Genomic DNA, 18,878 nt, shown 5'->3' with positions numbered 1-18,878 from the left:
CCCCTCACCATCGCCGCGACGGGATTGGCCGGTGCGCCATAGCGTCATCGACGAGGCCATGCTGTGGTTGGTTGACGGTCCCGCGTCATCAGAGGCTGGTCCCAGGAGCCGCACTGCCATTGGCTGACTCCCGGGTAAACAAGGAGGCTCGTCGCAAGTGCCGCGACGTGATTGGCTGGTCCGGGGAGGCCTGAGGAGGAGAAGAGCCACGCCCGCAGCGAGAAGGAGACCCGTCCTCGCCGCGGGAGCAACGCGAATGCTGGCGGCCCCTGGCCTGTGTCCCGTAGAGCTGTGCTAGCTCCCCGCCGCTCCTTGGAAGTGCTAAGAGCGGGCGGAGAGCAGCAGGGACCGGCCGGGGCTGGGAGGCAGTCCGTTCTGATCGGCGCGGTGCGCCCAAAGCTTTTGGTGAGGCGCGCTCGCATGGTGTGGGCCCAGTAGAGTGAAGGGCTGGTTTTAAAAATAACTCACACGCGGGCATTATTTGGACAGTGCATATTGAGGGCACTTTCGGAGCGGTATCATTTCTACTGATACTAGAGACTTGAGACTAGTTTTATTAAGAAACTTCCTGATAATACAGGTGCAGATGAACCATGGAGGTTCATGGGGGCATATTGGTTCAAGAGCCTGTGGGGCTCCTGCCGTTTGGCGCAGTACTGTTCAAGGGCTAGTGAGAGCCCATGTCCTAGTTTGCTTGTTATACCAGCTGCCCAGCAATTAGTGGGCAGCTGCACTGTTTAGGCCCTGACATTGAGACACAGGGCGCTCTAGCCCCAACAAGGCCAGTTGGCCTAGGGACTGCCACAAGTGGTGGCCAATGTGAGTTTTGCGCAATGTGATGTGGTGCTAGGAAATGTAATGCATTTAATATGATTACGCACCTTGATCTTACACCTCTGAATGTTTTTATGCATCATGTGTTTTTGCGCTATTGAGTTATGTTTTGGCACCTCTGAATGTTTTTATGCATCATGTGTTTTCCTTGATTTTACACCTCTGAATGTGTTGGTTTATGCATCATGTGTTTTTCCTTCCCTACACCTCTGAATGTTTTAGGCATCATGTGTTTTCTTTCCTTACACCGCTGAATGTGTTTTTATGCATCGTGTGTAATGTGTTCTTGCTTATACCCCTAGATGCATTTTATACTTAGGTGGTTGTTCTTTCCAATACAGGTGGCCCTAGTGAGGTCCTAGTTCCCTGCGTGACATTCTCCTAAGGTCTTTAGGGTTGCGTAGGTGGTACTTACCTGTTCCCAGTAGTTACTGGATGTGATTTATAACTGTTATCTTGTGCTATACTTATTCTATTTCTAAAAGTGTTGATTATGACAGTGGCCATGTGGCCCTGTCTTGTAAATAATCCCTGGTGAATATTGCCCGTGCCAATTGGCATAATGTACATGTGTGATTTCTATCTGATGTGTTTTGACAATACAAAAGTATTTTAATATAACTTTGTGTGGAGTTCCTTTTGTGGTGTGCCTAGGATGTTGTTTCTGTTGTGTGCTGGCGCAAATGCTTTACACATTGCCTCCGAGTTTAGCCTCACTGCTCGTGCCAAGCTGCCAAGGGGGTGAGCAGGGCTTATCTTGGCGTGTGACTCCCTTGCCCTGACTAGAATGGTGGTTTCTGCCTGGCTTTGGCGTCAGCCTTAGCCTACCAGAAATAGCCAGTTCTAACATTGGTGGTCAGCGGTGCGGATTAGGACTTGTGTTTGCGCAGTGCCACAGCGACAGCTGGCTACATTACAAAACTCTGCATTTTTTAGATAGTCACATGTTTGGGATTATTGTTTATGATTTTGTTTTTTTCCTCAAGAGTGTCATTTTCAAATTGTGTTCCTGCGCTTTATGTTTAGTGGCAGATGAGAGAAAGTGACAGGGCGGGACGCCAGTAGAGGGGGAGGTTCCCATAGATTAGGAATCCCTTGCTGGGTCCAGTGGCCAATCCTGTTCCTGTCCCTGTGTGGGTAGATGGAAGAGAGGGAATGTGGAGGAGAAATGGCTTGCTTGGGAGGGTGGTGATCCCCTGAGTGTAGTGTGTGTGTCTGGTTTCCCCAGTATGGTAGGATCCAGTGGTGGCAGCTTAAATGTGTCCAGTGAGTGAAATCCCATTCCCAGTTCCCAGAGTATGGTGCATGGTGCTCAGTAAGAGGGGTACAGGTTGAGAGTCAGAGGCAGTAAGGAACTGTCTCACCAGTCTGGAGGGGGAGTGTGTGGATGAGTGGTGTGTTGAACTGGAGGAGTTGGTGTGAGTTTTTTTTAAAGGAGCTTGCACGGGAGGTGTACCTCTGGTGGTGTGCAGGAGGTCCTGCAGAGGCACTGGACAAGAAGGTGGATTTCTGGCGGTATGCTAGATGTCTTGCAGAGACATTAGGGAGTGATTCTAAAAGTAGCGGCTTGTGTATCTGATGATCCTGTGTAGGTGAAGAGGTTCATGTGTAGCCCACCTAGGTCCCAGTAGGATGGTAGGGGTGTAGGGGCTCATGTCCTGTCTCAGTGGAGGCGGAGTGAGTGTGGGACGGTGTGTCCCACGTTGGCCCAAAACCCTATCTCAGGCCTGGAGGGTTCCCTAAGGGAGCGCCAGGTCAGGGGCCTAGGCTGTACATACAGGTCATTTGAGGAGGATCTTCCTATGTCTAGAGGACGGGGAGTGTCTGTACCCAGAACTGCGGCGGTCCTGGTGTTGAGGGGTACCGCTCCTAAGTGGAGGGTGCAGAACTCTGAAAGGGGGTGCCGAGGGACGGTGTACTTCTGACCCTGGTGCAACCTGAGGGTTTAGATCCTAGGTTGGGAGATTAGGAAGCTTCCAGGTCAAGAGGAATCTCTGCCAAAGTAGATCAGCTGAAGAGACCGAGGGGGCTGCCCTTGCTGTGTGATATGGGGCTCACCTGCAGTTTGTTGTTTCCACTAAGGTAGAGGAAAGGGGATTTTGCTGTGTGCTGTGTCCCCCCACCTGCTTGAAGAGGGACTGTGCTGTGTGCTTTGTACCTCAGGAGTGAAATCGTTTCCAGGTGGTAGACCAGTGATGGAGTGAGGTCCTGAACTGGTAGGAGAATTGTGTTCTGGTGGGTGCTTCCCTGTGAGGGTGCGGAAACCCAGAAGTAGAGGTAGGGTGGGGCATTCTTACCCGTGAACTCTGGGCAGCCTGAGGGCGTGGTCCCTGGGTTGAAGGATCAGTGGTAGTTGTAGCTACACTGAGAGGGAGAGTGGAGAATGGCTATTGTGTGCCAGGGGTTACTGCCCCCCACTCTGTGAAGTGGCCAGAGAGCTTTTGTTGAGAGAAATCTATGTGGGTTCAGAGTGGCGAAAAACAGGAGGGTGTCCCTGCCGGGCGGGCCCGTGTCCGTGTTTTGATGCCCAAAGCAAGGAAGCCCATCAGTGGAGTGATTGGTCTACCCTGCGTTTTGGCTAGAAGGGGGTTGTGTTGGACCTGGCCCTTTTGGCAGGTTCAGCCCGAAACTTTTTGCTTTTTCCTAGCCTGTTTCTAGAACCTGGTGTTGGTGATTTTAGGCCTCTGCGCACTTTTTCACTGTGATACAGTGTAAAGTGTGTGTGCTCTCTGGGTATGTGTGGTGAGTCACCTGCCCTCCCATAGGAATGAATGGGGAATATGTATGCCCATGGTAGTTCCTGATGTGTGGGGAGTGCAGGGGCGAGTTTGGTATGTGCAAGCTCGTGAGATTGAATGCTGCGCAATGGTATATGCGGCATGATTGTGTCTAGTGGAGAAGGGCCACTTTTAGAAGTTGACATATTTGTGTAAGTTGTTTCTGGCGTGTGATTGGCTGGTGAGCCTGGCCCAAGAGTGCCGGGGCCTGCTTGTGGATTGACTGTCTGGTTTGAGGGTGACAGGGGCTGCAGAGCCCCCAGGAGGTTGTCTGAGTCAGCCCGTGGATGAAAGGCTGCATCTGCTGCCAAGGAAGTGGGAGGAGATAGCACCTGGGAGTGACTAGGGCTGTGCCTGCCTGACCACAATGCAGGCTCCACCTCCCGCTGGGCGACTGTCACCTCTGTCCCTGATACTGAAAGGAAGAAGGAAGCCAGGAAAGCCCCAGTGATCCAGCAACACCCAGAACTGGTTTAGACCGGGCTCAGGGCCCACTTACACAAAGACTTCAAAGAACTTCAAAGACTTTTAGGGGTATAAGAGAAGGACCCCTGACAACAGAAAAGTAGATTCTACAATCAATAGGGACCTCTGCTGGAAGAAGGACTGCTGAATATCTGAAGGAACATTGCCTTGCTGTGTGCTCTAAGGGCTGACCTGTTCTGCTGACCAACTGAAGCTGAGGAGAAGAGGGACTTTGCTGTGTGCTGTGCCCCTGCTTACTTGAACTAAGGAGACTTTGCTGTGTGCTGTGTCTTCAACTTGAATCTCCAAGGGCCCGAGAAGAGCTGGCCCCCTGTTTTGCAACCCAGGGACATAAAGGTTGCCCAAGGACTACAAAACTCTGTTGTGCCCCTGAAGCTGCTGTGTGCTGAAGAGATCGTGAACACTGTTGTTTGGTTGTGTATCGCGCTGGCTGCTCTCTAACCCGAGTGAGAGTGCCACGCTGACCATGCTTGCCGTGTTGCAGAGATCGACGTGTTCATCGACACGTGTTGGGCGAATTCCGGAGGTTTGTGGGCCTTCCCAGTGCAGGACGCACTAAAATCAACTGTGTTCCGCTTCACCATCGCGGCCCGGGGTCAATAAACACCCGCCGAAGTGCCCCGTACCTTGCCGGTACCGACGCTGCAAAGATCGAGCCGCTGCTCTCTGATTGGGCGAGAGGGCCGAGCCCCCTCACCATCGCCGCGACGGGATTGGCCCGTGCGCCGTAGCGTCATCGACGAGGCCGTGCTGTGGCTGGTTGACGGTCCCGCGTCATCAGAGGCTGGTCCCGGGAGCTGCACTGCCATTGGCTGACTCCCGGGTAAACAAGGAGGCTCGTCGCAAGTGCCGCGACGTGATTGGCTGGTCCGGGGAGGCCTGAGGAGGAGAAGAGCCACGCCCGCAGCGAGAAGGAGACCCGTCCTCGAGACCCGTCCTCGCCGCGGGAGCAACGTGAATGCTGGCGGCCCCTGGCCTGTGTCCCGTAGAGCTGTGCTAGCTCCCCGCCGCTCCTTGGAAGTGCAAAGAGCGGGTGGAGAGCAGCAGGGACCGGCCGGGGCTGGGAGGCAGTCCGTTCTGATCGGCGCGGTGCGCCCGAAGCTTTTGGTGAGGCGCGCTCGCATGGTGTGAGCCCGGTAGAGTGAAGGGCTGATTTTAAAAATAACTCACACGCGGGCATTATTTGGACAGTGCATATTGAGGGCACTTTCGGAGCGGTATCATTTCTACTGATACTAGAGACTTGAGACTAGTTTTATTAAGAAACTTCCTGATAATACAGGTGCAGATGAACCAGGGAGGTTCATGGGGGCATATTGGTTCAAGAGCCTGTGGGGCTCCTGCCGTTTGGCGCAGTACTGTTCAAGGGCTAGTGAGAGCCCATGCCCTAGTTTGCTTGTTATACCAGCTGCCCAGCAATTAGTGGGCAGCTGCACCGTTTAGGCCCTGACATTGAGACACAGGGCGCTCTAGCCCCAACAAGGCCAGTGGCCTAGGGACTGCCACAAGTGGTGGGCAATGTGAGTTTTGCGCAATGTGATGTGGTGCTAGGAAATGTAATGCATTTAATATGATTACACACCTTGATCTTACACCTCTGAATGTTTTTATGCATCATGTGTTTTTGCGCTATTGAGTTATGTTTTGGCACCTCTGAATGTTTTTATGCATCATGTGTCTTCCTTGATTTTACACCTCTGAATGTGTTGGTTTATGCATCATGTGTTCTTCCTTCCCTACACCTCTGAATGTTTTAGGCATCATGTGTTTTCTTTCCTTACACCGCTGAATGTGTTTTTATGCATCGTGTGTAATGTGTTCTTGCTTATACCCCTAGATGTATTTTATACTTAGGTGGTTGTTCTTTCCAATTCAGGTGGTCCTAGTGAGGTCCTGGTTCCCTGCGTGACATTCTCCTAAGGTGTTTAGGGTTGCGTAGGTGGTACTTACCTGTTCCCAGTAGTTGCTGGATGTGATTTATAACTGTTATCTTGTGCTATACTTATTCTATTTCTAAAAGTGTTGATTATGACAGTGGCCCATGTGGCCCTGTCTTGTAAATAATCCCTGGTGAATATTGCCCGTGCCAGTTGGCATAATGTACATGTGTGACTTCTATCTGATGTGTTTTGACAATACAAAAGTATTTTAATATAACTTTGTGTGGAGTTCCTTTTGTGGTGTGCCTAGGATGTTGTTTCTGTTGTGTGCTGGCGCAAATGCTTTACACATTGCCTCCGAGTTTAGCCTCACTGCTCGTGCCAAGCTGCCAAGGGGGTGAGCAGGGGTTATCTTGGCGTGTGACTCCCTTGCCCTGACTAGAATGGTGGTTTCTGCCTGGCTTTGGCGTCAGCCTTAGCCTACCAGAAATAGCCAGTTCTAACAGTGAGCAAAAGAATAATAGATTTAACCCAGATCTCTTGAATGACGGTGAATGTTTGCTTTGCTCTTCATTCCATCCATCAGCTGTGTGTCTTTTACGTAAATGTTTTCAGCACTTAAAGGACCATCCAAGCATTCTCGATCCTCTAGGATGATCTTATCGAACAAAATTAACATCAAATATTGCAGTACATCTTTTGCCTCATCTGCACAATATAAACGCCTCATAAAAAACCAGTCATACCTCTCAGATCCTTTCCTGATCTGTAGCAAGATTGCCTCGGCTGTCCCTAATTTTTGCAATATCCCATGAGTTGCTTTTTGCCTGGTTTGTACTGCCAGAAGGTGCTCCACACATTCACTGCATTCACATAGAAATCCCACTTTTGGGCGAGAAACTTCTCGGCAGCCCTATTAGCCAAAATCTTTTGGATGGTTGCTTTAGCCTGTGTAAGTCTTTTCTGGACTACCTCCAGGTCTGCAACTTCTTAGGCTGCCATAATATGTTTAGCCTCCACCTCCCTAATTCCTTACACAGGCCCCTCAGCACCTGGGTCTGCTTCTTCTGCCTATTCAGGCTAAAATGTGTCTTACCCCTTTCTCCTGGATTGAAGGCATCCCCCTCTATATCAGGTGAAGTATTACCTGTGTTGCTGTTCAAAAATTCAGAGATTCGATTGCTCATATGCGCAATGCAATCCTTGTCAGTGAGAAGCCTCCTTTCAAATGACCACCGCTGTGCTGGTTCCCCCTCCCCTGATCGGAAATATTACAACCAAAGGGTTATGTCTGACATACTCAGCAGAATTTCTTTATTTGAAGCCCATGGACCAAACCGGTAGAGATATATAAATATTCCAACTAGACATGTTTCCTGTGAAGGGCTGAAAAGTATTTATATCCAGGAAACCAATTCCCTGAGGCTAAGCCACACATCGATCAGCCCGTGATCCCTCTTGAGATGTCAAAGTGCCCTGAAAACCCTGGGCTTCCTCATAGAGAAGACATTATTGACCATATCCAGAGCTCCCCCACTGATTAATATTCAGATCATCACATAATATGATCAGCGTTGGCCACAGAGCCAGCTCAGTGTTCAGGAAATCAAGAAGTGAGGGATCATCTTGATGTCTTCCATCAACTATTACAAATGCTGCAGCAGTGGAAAAATTAACTGACACAATTCAGTCTCTACAGGTGTCGTCAACGATAAAAACAATATTACGAAGTGCTAACACAGACCGCAGCGCTGCTGCCATGAGGTGCAAACAAGCACGCAGCCAAAGTACTGACTTCTACAGTTTCCTACTAATATCTAGAGCACAAAACAATTACAGTAAGATGCGGTTATGATCCAACTTGATGAGAAGTAAAACTTATTTACTCATGGCAATGTTGTAATTTTAAAACATGGGATAGAAAAACTTATGATGAAATGTTGTCCAATATAGAGACCATATAAACAGTACATGTATAATGAAACAATGAACAATATACGTTAGACACGTCCCTATTTTGGTAAAGTCTATCCACAAAATACAGTCAGTCCAAATAAGACCAGCACAGCCAACTTTCTCAGCGACACTGATGTTTAGCACCAAAAAGCTACTTGAACATAAGCGTAGTAGTAGTATTTACTTTATTCGATAAAAAACTTCATCATAAAAGTATACAATTCATATAGTACATTAAAAAGATAAAAGAGTAGGAGATCAACATTCAAGTATATTCAACCATCCTCATATACTACTCGGTTTAAATTATCTAAAATCGAGCTCAAACTTGTCACATACAAAAACGTGTAGGGTACCTCCTGCCATATGGCTGTCCAATAATTAGGCTAGACAGGGGGGAGGCTTGCCCTTCTTGTACGGGTCTGCCATGCACTACCCAAAAATTTGGCTACCCCACAGACCATAGCAGTAGAAGACGTGTCAGTGCGGAGAACACGTAGGGCCATTTTATGACATCTAAAGCCCAACCCCATACATAGTGGTTTTAACCATGTTTTCCTAGCAATCCTATAAGCCGGGCAGGCAAACAAAAGGTGCGCTACTGACTCGTTGGGGGCTGCACAACCAGGGCAGGATTTAGTAAGAACACCTTTGCTTTTCCACCCAGAAGAAAAGTCATTTACCGGCAAAGTCCCGTGCCTGAATTTCAGGTAAAGTGCTCTATCCAGGGGTTTCTCTATACAGTCGAGAAAAGGTTCCAATTTTCTAGTCCATTTGAACTCCAGAAATCGCTGGGAGAGGGGCCCCCCATCACTCCTGCGTATGTCCGTCTCCTGTATCCAGTCCCAATAGAGTTTTTTAATCACTGCCTTGGGAGGCGGGGTTTGACTCAGCCATGATTCACTTATGCCCAGTTGCACAACCAGCTGTCTCAGGTTGCACAACCACTTGATTTTATTAGCTGTATTAAGCAGGATAAGTTCATCAAAGGCTGCAGCATACTTGTGTAGCTCCGGGTTCCTTCTTAGTCGCACCCAGAAAAGTAGTGGGCGCAAACGTACTATGTATTTAAGGGAGCGCCGACCCAGATCTAGGCATAGAGGAATCAACGGGGTGGAAACTGGAAGGGCCACCAGATCTCGAATAAACTTATTTTCCGCTGTGGCTAACTCTGTAACGTTCTCGAACCCCCATAACTCAGATCCGTAGAGGGCTGCCGGTAATACTTGGCCATCATATATTGCGAGAGACGGTGCCACAGGTTTACTCGTCGACTCCCGATGTTCCCTTAATACCACCCCTGCGACTCTTTTATGGTTTATTAACATTTTAGCCAGGTGATCTTTCCATTTCATCCGGCTGTTTACCCTAACACCCAGATAGTCAAAGGAGTCGACCAACTCCAGGGGGCCGCCATTAAGTAAAAAGTTGTTCTTAAATCTCTTGGAGGGTGAAATGGCCATAAGCTTTGTTTTAGCGGTGTTGATGGTAAGGCCTCTATCAGTGCAAAACTCACTAAAGCGATTCAGGAGTTTTTGGAGACCTAAGGGGGATTTAGAGATCAAGATGGTATCATCCGCGAAGAGTAGGGTAGGTATTTTTTCCCCCGCCAGGGATGGTGCATCCGCCGCTTCCTCCCTCAGATGATCCACCACACCATTCACAAAGAGGGAGAACAGGGTCGTAGTCAGGGCCGGACTGGGAACTGAAACCAGCCCTGGCAAATGTTTCCGGACCAGCCCCCATCCAGCATACAGAGTGAGCCAGAGGACTACTAGGGGAGTTTGGGGGTGGTACTCCCCCTAGAAAATTTTGGAAAAGACAGACCAAAACGGTGCATTTTACAGCACATTTTTCATTACATATTTAATTGTTTTAACTTTTAAAGCACATTAAATAGTAGATGATGACCTTAAAGAGCACCAGGTTACCCAGTCATTCTTACAGAGAGCACCAAAAATAGACACAAATGTAGTAATTAAGAGAGCACAAAGTGTAAGTGAAACCAGCCCCATTCGGAGTGCAGTGAGCAAGCACAGTGAGTGACCACTAGTATGGGGTGTTTGGGAGGTTCTCCCACCAAGACGTTTATGGGTTTAGAAAGGCCAAAACAATGCATTTTTCAACACAGACATTTTTCATTACAAATTTAATTGTATTAACTTTAAAAGCATAGTAAATGATGACCCTATGGTGCCCCAGGATAAACGTCTTGGTGGGAGAACCTCCCAAACTCCCCATAGTAGTGGTCACTCACTGCGCTTGCTCACTACGCACCGAATGGGGCTGGTTTCACTTATACTTTGTGCTCTCTTATTCACTACATTTGTGTCTATTTTTGGTGCTCTCTGTAAGAATAACTGGGTAGCCGGGTGCTCTTAAGGTCATCATCTACTATTTACTGTGCTTTGAAAGTTAAAACAATTAAATATGTCATGAAAAATGTGCTGTGAAATGCACAATTTTGGTCTGTCTTTTTCCAAAATTTTCTTGGGGAAGTACTACCCCCAAACTCCCCTAGTAGTCCTCTGGCTCACTCGCTATGCTTGCTTGCTGTACGCTGGATGGGTGCTGGTCAGGAAACATTTACTAGGGCTGGTTTCAGTTCCCAGTCCTGCCCTGCTTTCAGATCATCCCGACATTGTTGCCAGTGGATTCTGTTGGTAGTGCCAGCAGTCAGTAACCACAGAGGTAAGAGCATGTCCTATCTTAGGCATACGTTCAATTAGTACAGCAGGTGAGAATGCACGGGGCCTAGAGGTCCACTGAACCCTGATTTGTGTTGTATTTCCATTTCAGACAGCTGCCAGTGGGGGCCACTTCTTTCCTTTCACTAAGGCTCGTGGACTGGTACACACGCACCTACGTCACTGCCTAGCACATCTTATTTTGCACATGATTAAGTACAGTTTTCATTTGGAGGTTTCAACCATCACTGTACCTTTAAATCAGTCAAGAAATGCCTCCAATCCTAATGGGAACCACAAAAGCAAGCAACCAAATTTCTGACGCATGTCAGTGTAAAGTTCAAACTCGGCCAGGTCTGTGTCAAAGCTACCCTCTTACAACTTCTTTGAGCGACAACCCTGAACTGACTCGTATGAAAAACCTTACCTACACTGGTAGTGTACGTAACATTTTTAACACTAATGTCCAAAGATGTATTGCTTTTTTACTTACCTTATGTTGCGAGTTGCGTATGAAGTGCAGTTGGAGGCCTAGGGATCTCACTTCTCTACAGTGAAGGCTGGCAAACTTGGGGCTGAGGCACAGATCATTGGTCAGACTCGCGTTGCAGCAATGAATGATCTGGGCCCCCTCCTATGCCACTGCCTACATTATGTCAGGTTAGGTGCCTCAGTGCACCTGGTCACGAGTGGAGGTGGCCGAAAGTGTACACAGGCACATTATCACTGCGCAGTGTGCACGCAGTTGCCATCATTTTGAGAGGCTAGAAAAAGAAACCTGTTTTATATGGGCAATCCTAAATTATTTTTTCTTTAAAACTAATATATTATGGCTAAAATGTGTGTATTCTAAAATCTGAACCAAAAGTTGTATTAGGTTGTATGGATTAAAATGCTAATTCATTTATATTGGTTAACTCAAAGAATGCTTACTGATGTTTCTACTTCAGTGCAGGGATGACAGCACCTGTATAACATTTTTAATAAATATAGCGCTGCACTACTTTCTTCCCCTTGCACAATTCAGCACATGGTAACAGTTGGATTGACTTTAGTAGTGCGTGTGTGACGCACACGTACTCCTAAATTCAACCCAGTTACTGCACCTCTGTCTGTGCCTCCTGTCATTCCTGAGATGAGATCACCTCACGAACGGCAGTTTTTTCTCCGGCAGTCGCAGAGCAGAGGTCAGAAATCAGAGCAGAGAGACAGAGTCTCTTTCTCTCAGGGACGTGCCTCGCAGGACGGCCTTCTGATGTTGTTCTGATGTTGTTGCTGGCAGGGTGCCGATATAAAAAATAATCGGCATCAATAACAAATCCGGCCCCCTGTGAAGAAACCGGCCCCCAACCCTTCCGGCCTACCGAGGGATTGCCCGGTGCCCGCAATCCCCAGTCTGGCCCTGGTCGGAGCCATAACACATCCCTGGCGGACTCCACTCCTCACGGGCACCATCTCTGTCAGTTGCCCCTGGGCGCCCCATCTGATCCTCGCATAATTCCCCTCATGCAGCTTTACAACAAAACCCAGAAGAGACTTTGGGAAACCCATCTTCTCCAGGATATCCCAGAGCCTTGCTCGTGGTACCAGGTCGAACGCTGTCTTGAGATCTATGAATGCCAAATATAAACTACCGTTGTTGATGGTCACTGCCTTCCAATAGATCGCAAACAAGCGGAAGACCTCGTCCATTGTGCCCACCTTCTGGCGGAACCCTGCTTGGAAGTGGGAGAGGACACACTCTTCTTCCATCCAGACACCTACCCTTGAGATGATGACCCTGCCAACCACCTTCTGGATCACGTCAATCAGACTGATCGGTCTGTAATTGGCAGGGTCATCTCTGGGGCCCTTTTTGTAAACTGTTACCACCTCTGCTCCCTTCCGAGAGTCTGGCACAGGATAACCCTTGGAGATCAAATTCATTACGATGGCAATAAGTCTCGCCCAGGCATCAGGATCATTCAGGAGTAAATCTCCCGGTATCCCATTCTGGCCGGCTGCCTTCCTGGGGGTCAGGTGTTTAATAGCCGGAATTACTTCGGAGGGCAGAAATGGTTCTTCAAACCCCAGAGAAGATTGAGTACTAGCGTCTGGATCGGGGGGAGGTGAGCCCGATGCTTCGCTCCCACCATACAAAGCAGAAAAGTGGGAGTGCCATTGGTGTTCCGTTATATGGTTGGCGATAGGTGGTATACTTTGCTGCCTAGCCTTATTAATCAAATCCCAGAAAAGCCTGGCATTCTTCTTATTGGCTGCAGATTTAAGCTCCTGCCAGTGTTGTTCCTCCCACTCTCGTTTAGCCAACACTAACGCCCTCGCATAATCCTTCCTAGCCGCTCTAACTAGTGAGGGATCCTTTTGGAGCAGGGCGACTGTTAGCTCCTTCCGTTTCGCCTTGCACTCAACTGAATACCACGGGTTACTGGTTGTGGCTGGTTTAGTGTTCTCTCTACCCCTTTTAACCTGAACTACAAAGTATTGCCCTACCTCCTCTATCATGTTCTTGTAAGCTGAGGAGAAGGCCAACCCCGTGTCACTATCACTTCCCAGTTCAAGGTTCACCAGCTCTGATGTTAGTTCTGCTACATGGTCCCCAATCCTCTCCAGGTTCCCTTCCTGGAACTGCACCTTATCCCATTTCAACCTGCGGTTGCCATTGTAAGGGATGACTTCATTAGTTGTCCTCACAGGGGCTATTTTCCCCGCTTCCTTTTAATTTACCCCACCTTAACTTCACGCATAAGGGGTTGTGGTCGCTATCCTGCGAAGGCACGACCTCCATATCTAATAGGTCACGCCACAATGTGACGTCCAGTAAGATATAATCTATTCTGGACGGGCCATTAAGCCGGTTAAAGGTCATTGATCCTGCACGATCAGAGATTGTCCTACCATTTAATGCTCTTAAATTAAATCCCAAGGTCAGGGCATTGACCTGAATTGCCCTTGCTAACCAATTTCTAATTGGAGTTAATGAGAGGGCAGGGATAGACCATCTAGAGTCCTCCTCCTCTATACCCAGAGGATCCTCCCTAGATAGGGGTTCGAAAGTACAATTAAAATCCCCTCCCACTATGATTTTAGAGTTTGGGGGCATTTAGCTAAAACCTGCTCTAGGATTGTCAATGTACATCGGCTTGTATCCCCCGTAATCCATATAGAATAGATGTTAAATAGGTGTATCCTGCTCCCCTTAATATGCCCTGCAAATGAAATATGTAGGATATCACTAGTCCCTACTTCATGGATGGTAATGTCCCAATTCAATTCGATTTTTACCCAGATATGAAGTCCACCCGCCGGTCTGCCCCTACCGCTACTTAGTGCTGGCACAAAAAAAGTAGTGTAGCCAGATTTATGCACTGGGAGTAGACTCCAAGTTTCTTGGAACATGCATACATCGAACTTCTCGATGAACGCGTTCCAATCGGGTAAAACCATTTTTTTTTGTAACCCAGCCACGTTCCAGGATATCAGATTAATCACCTTGTGGCCTGTAACAGATATGTCGATGGTTATTCCCTTGTCCCCGGTCTGCACACTAGGAATTGGGTCAATAACTTCCTCTAAGGGGTCGGTTGCTCTTCGGTTTAGGATGGTTTCACGATATCCCCCTGGGACTTTGGTTCTGTGATAACTACATTACTACTGTTATCATGACAGTTGGTACCTGTAAAAACCTCTTGTCCAGTCCCACAGTTTGTCGCAGCTGTAGGGACCTTATTTCCCCAGTTTAAAATACTTGGTGATATTGTATGTCAATCCACCATATCTAGGCAGCTAAACCTATTCCTAATCGGGAAGCCACCCCAGTTGTCCCTAAAATCTGGCTCTATGGGTTGCTGCTCCCCCCAAGGCTCCAAATTCCTACCCCAATTTTGATTCTCCACTCTGTGCCAATTGTTGATTTCTCTAGGATCCCGAGTGGACCCTCTCATTGAGGGGTAGAAAAAGGAGAGTCGTCTGGTGGCTATGCCCTCAAACCTGTCCTGTGTGTCTCTTGAACAGACTTGGGCGGCGATGTGTGGATCCGCAAAGTTGATCAACACACAGTCTCCCTGAATAGTTTTCCTCTGGTACCCCAGCCAAGCCACCCTCCACACTGTCAGGATCTTACCTACACGGTGTGGGGGCAGGGGTCGATTTTGGTTGAGCCAGTGTCGGACCTTATTAAATAGCGACCAGTTGGGTTCCTCCTGATTTTCCTCCAATTCAGGGACCCCTGTCATAACCACCACAAACGGTGTGCCCTCCGGGGGGAGGTTCACCACTCTTCCTCTGGTGGCTGCTTCACCAGTTTTTTTCTCCTTTAACTGTGTGGGGTGTTCCCTGGGTAGTGTGGATCCAGCACAGGGAGGGACAGGACCTATGTTTGTTATACCCTCATTTACAACTTTTTTTTCGACAACGGGGACCTTTTTAGTATTAATTTTTGTCGCTAGAGGTGCCGGGTTTTTGAGAACTTGTGTTGTGGTCTTGTTAGGATTAGGCTTATTACTCCCCGTATTTTGGGCCTCAAGTGTCTTTTGATTATGAGGCTTAGTGCAGAGATCGGCTAATTTCTTCTCTATGTAAGTTAATCTTTTCTCAATAGGAGAGAGGTAGCGTTTAAAGAGTTCCTCTACCTTCAATAAAAGTTGGGTGTCAGCCATTTCCCCACTATTCCCAACCGGGCTAGTTGGGCCCTCTACATTCCTTGTATTCTCGGGCTCTATTATAACGTCACTGGCCTGGGGGTCGTGATTTGCATTTTGTTTTGGGGTAGCGGCCTCACTAGTCTTTTTCTGGTGTCGTCCCCTTCTTTTCACTGTATTATGTTTGTGTTGTTTGTGTCGTTTAGGAATGGCACCCTCCTTCCTGCCTCTCAGTGTAGTAGCACTTGTGTCTTCCTGGGAGGTATTCATAACTAGGTCCGGGGTATTTTCCAGATCAGTATTTAATTCAGAGGCACAAGATAGGTGAGAAACTGAGAGGTCTACTGTATTTGGTAGGCTACTTCTAGCAGTGTGTACCTCTGCCTGGACATCTATAAGACCCACTGCCTTAGATTGGGCGGGAGTTTTGGCCATCGCAAATGGGCCCATAGATGATCTTTTCTTTGCCATGGCTAGGTCTTGGGACACCCTACGCTCCAATTGATTAATCCCTTGATCAATAAAGGTGTTGGCCCTAATGATAAAATTGTCCAAGGTGCCTGTTGTTAGAGTTTCTCCTGCAGTTTTTTTACTCCTGGTCTCTCTGGTAGACATTGTTTAAGGACCGGGCAGCAAACCATGCAATAATCCCAGACAACTACGAATATGTGCATAAGCAGAGTACTCACAAGATAGGCCGCCTAATGGATGTAAGAGGGGTGGCCCGACCCGGCCTCATCCGGTCTTGAACGGGCTTAAACGGGCCCGCCCTTGGCCCGGGCTTCGCCCGGCGTCCCGCTCGGCAGGGCTCCGCGGCAATGATATGCGCCTCCTGGCGCTGGCGCAACGTCAGTGATGCGCACTGCCGCTATGCCTGCCGGGAGTTGTGGTCCCGGGGCGGCGGCGCGAGATGTGGCGGTATTGACTCTGGCCGGTGGCGGCTTTTCGCTGCTGCTACTAAGGATGACTCTTGGCGGTGGCGGCGACCTCCTCCTCCCAACTGCGGTAGGTTTCACACTCTTGAACATAATCAATTAGTGCTGATAAATATAAGCTATTTGGTCAAAGAATTTTCTACGAAAAATAACACTGATAATGAAGAGTACATAATCACTCAAACATCTGCTGCTGTAAATGTACAGGTGATGGGTAGAAACCCCCTTGATAAGGGGTGATCACCCCGAAGTCAGGATCCACATCTAAGGCCTATATGTGGTTCATCTCAGACTTTTGAGTGAATACGTACTCTTTAGTATCAATGTTATTTTTCCTAGAAAATTGGAATAGAGTGGAGTGCCACAAAGTAGCATGAATTAGGGTACAGTGTGGTACAGTATGTTAAAGTGGAGTTGCATAGAGTATCCTAGAGTTAAGTGGAATAGAGTAGCGGAGATAGAGTAGTGTAGAATGGAGTAGTGGAGCAGAGTAGAGTACAGTGGAGTAGTGTTTCATAGAGTAGAGTGCATTAAAGTGAAGTGGAGTGAAATAGAGGGAGTTGTGTAGAGTGCCGTAGAGCATTGTACAGTGGCATAGAATAAACTAAAGTGGCGCAAACACAGACACACTGGAGTACACTGTTGTACAGTGGAGTGCTATAAAAAGGAGCATTGTGTGGCAGAGTGGAGGGGAGAAAAGAGTGTTGTTGAGTTGAATACAGTGTTGTAGAGCAGAGTAGAGTGGAGTGGTGTGGAGTTGGGTACAGTGGAGTGACATACACTGGAGTAGGGTAGAGTAGGGCTGTTGGGGTTCAAGGTCTAAGGGGCTGCACTCCTCCACCTTTGTGGCCTCTCTTTTGAATCAATTATTCAAATGCATTTTAAGAATAAAACATTTTCTTGACAGCATTCTCCTTGACCCTTACTCCCAGTGAAAGTCATGCACTTTTATAAGCCCCACTGCACCTGTGTGAGCATGTGGCTGACTCTGTACAGCAGCGCTGACAGGGCTTGTCCATGCATAGCCCTTATATTTTCTTATAACTCAATGAGGTCCCTATCTTCGTCTCCTCCAGGATTGCCAATATAAAACAGCTTTGAGCATTTCACTATTTAGCCGAGACGTTAAAAGACTGCATGCCACTCAGCTGTTGTTACTCAACCCTTTCCTAGCTCTTTGAAGGGTGGGGTGTGTTCAGAAAGCCTTACAGACCACACCCCTCTCTATGATGAAATTGGGGAGGGTGTGTTAAGAAGCATGCTACCTCAGGTCTGCACATACTTTATAGTCACATTTTATTAAGAGTATGTGACAGTCTCTACTTCCCCACATCCAATAAATGATTAAATGAGTTAAGGCAGAGTAATATAAATCAAAAAATAACTTCATCCAGTTCTTGTCTGGCATGCAAGAGTGTGAGACCTGACCAGACCTCAAGCCATAAATATGGCATGGAAAATGAGCACACAGGAGTCAGTTAGAGTTCTTTCTATTTACAGCAAATAAGTAACCATCTGTTCTCTCAGCTATCCCCTCCCTGCTCTGCCTCACTAAGTGCTGGTGTCTCTCTAAGGCAGAAATGGTTTCAGTGCTTTATCATGACTAGTGATGTATGTTTTATTTCTTCTGCAGATTGATAACTACATGTGATATGTCAAATTAAACAGATGTAATCTGCAAGTTAAATAATACAAACATTAGCAAAGCTTTTTAATCCCTGAAAATGCTGGAGACTGGATGATGAAGCTATGCACATTTGTGTGAATGGGTGAGTCAGTGATTGCAGGCATTGACTGTGAAGCGGAGTGAATGTGGGGGGGGGTATACGAGTTGGGTGAGTAGCAGTGGATAGCATAATATGGATGAGTGAATGGGTAGGTGACAGATGGCAGTGGTGAGTGAATTGTTAAATGCAGGTTGGTGAGTAGTTAAGGAAAGTAAGTGGGTGGACTCAATCGCACAGTGCATTTCCATGTTTGTATTTGTGCCGCATCACTATTTTCAATAACCAGCCTCCACCTGTGTAGAATGTCGTGGCATAGAGTGGAGTGGTAGAGTTGAGTGGTGTAGAGTTTAGTGGCATAGAGTTGAGTGGCGTAGAGTGGAGTGGTGTACAGTGGAATAGCAAAGAGTGGAGTTGTAAATAGTGGAGTGACATGCCATACAGTGTTGGAAAGTGTCATAGAGTAGAGTACAATGAAGTGGCATAGAGAGGAGCAGAGTGTTGTAGAGTGAAGTGGTGTACAGCACTGTGCTGTATAGTGTGGCAGGATATAGTGGTGTGGAATGTTGTAGAGTCGAGTGGCATAGAGTGGCATACTGTGGGGAAGTGGAGTGCTGTGTAGTAGAGTGTAGTGTGTCATAGAGTAGAGATTAGTACAGTAGGGTGGGGTGGAGTGGCATAGAGGAAGTTTTGAAGTGCATATTACAGTGGAATAGAGTATCATAGAGAGGCATAGAGTTGAGTAGAGTGAAGTACAATGGCATATAATTGAGAAGTGTGTTATACAGTGACATGTAGGAACATAGAGTATTGCACAGTATTGTAAAGTGACAGAGAATGTTGTAGAGTTGAGCAGCGTAGAGGGGGTGTGTCATACAGTGGCGTAGAGGGGGCAAACTGTTTTACAGTGGAGTTGAGTGAAGTGGCATAGTGCATAGTGGAATAAAGTGTCAGACAATGGG

Source organism: Lissotriton helveticus, chromosome 6 (genome assembly GCF_964261635.1).
Source record: "Lissotriton helveticus chromosome 6, aLisHel1.1, whole genome shotgun sequence".
Taxonomy (NCBI): domain Eukaryota; kingdom Metazoa; phylum Chordata; class Amphibia; order Caudata; family Salamandridae; genus Lissotriton; species Lissotriton helveticus.
Note: the sequence above shows the minus strand (reverse complement) of the source record.